Source organism: Gracilinanus agilis, chromosome 3, assembly GCF_016433145.1.
Source record: "Gracilinanus agilis isolate LMUSP501 chromosome 3, AgileGrace, whole genome shotgun sequence".
Taxonomy (NCBI): Eukaryota; Metazoa; Chordata; class Mammalia; order Didelphimorphia; family Didelphidae; genus Gracilinanus; species Gracilinanus agilis.
Window position 1 is genome coordinate 87,591,687 of NC_058132.1, and position 1,103 is coordinate 87,592,789.

At 38.8% G+C, this 1,103-nt stretch overlaps 1 pseudogene; it reads right to left on the reverse strand.

Moving 5' to 3' along the window:
- Positions 1-351: 351 nt before the first annotated feature.
- On the reverse strand, positions 352-1,103 carry LOC123238669 (annotated as a pseudogene).

The window sequence follows — 1,103 nt, forward strand, 5'->3', positions numbered from 1 at the left end:
GGGATTCTTGAATTTTATGAAAATAGTAAGCATCTTGAATTTCTATATTCCTCTTTTTATGGAATATGCCACAAAAGAAGCTTTTTCCCCAGTGAAAACTTTTAAATTTAGCAAACATTTTTTTATTATTATTATGTGTTTTAAAACAAGATATACTCTATTAAGTATTTGTCTTCAAATATCTTATTTTATCTGATCTTTAAAAATTCATAATCTAAAGCACTCAGTTTAAAAAGATCATTATTTTTAAACAGCATTTCTGATAGAGTGATTTTCAAATTAAAAGATTCTTTTTTTTTTTTTAAAGGTTTCCCCCTAACCAGCCCTACAACCTCTTCCAATAGTCAGATGTCATTGTGTACTCTTTGGAGAAAACAAGAGGAGAATCTTATCACGAATTTGCTTTGTCTTTACTCCATAGACAATGAGATTGAGAGCTAGAGGAAGAACAACATAAAAGTTGGCAAATAGGATGAGGACATGACATAGGACATCATGTCCAAAGCTATGAGCAAGGACTGAGAAGAAGGCAGGGGTATAGAACATGAGGATGACACAGACATGAGATCCACAAGTTCCAAGAGCTTTCTGGCAGGCACTACAAGAAGGGAGCAAGAAAATATCTGGCAAGATGACACAGAAGCTCCTGATGATGATTCCCACCACAATCTTGGTGATGACCTGGTGGGTCTGGTGGTGTATCTCAGTGGGGAGCAGATGGCCACATAGTGGTCATAAGCCATAGCCAAGAGTATTGTAAAATCTACAACATAGCTGAAATGGAGGAAGAACATCTGGGTGAGGCAACCTGAGAAGGTGATTTTCTTGTCACTAAACCAGAGATTACTGAGTAATTTGGGAATTGTTGTAGTTGACAGAATGAGGTCAGTTTTGGCCAGCATGGACAGGAAAAAGAACATAGGCTCATGGAGGCTGTGCTCCACAGCAATGAGGTACAGCAGGACACAGTTACCCACAATGGTCACAAGATAGATAGCACAGAAGGGAATCGCAATCCAGATGTGGAACTTCTCAAGCCCTGGGATCCCCACTAAGATAAAGAAGCTGGGGTTATAGCTGCTCAGGTTGAACGTGGCCATCAT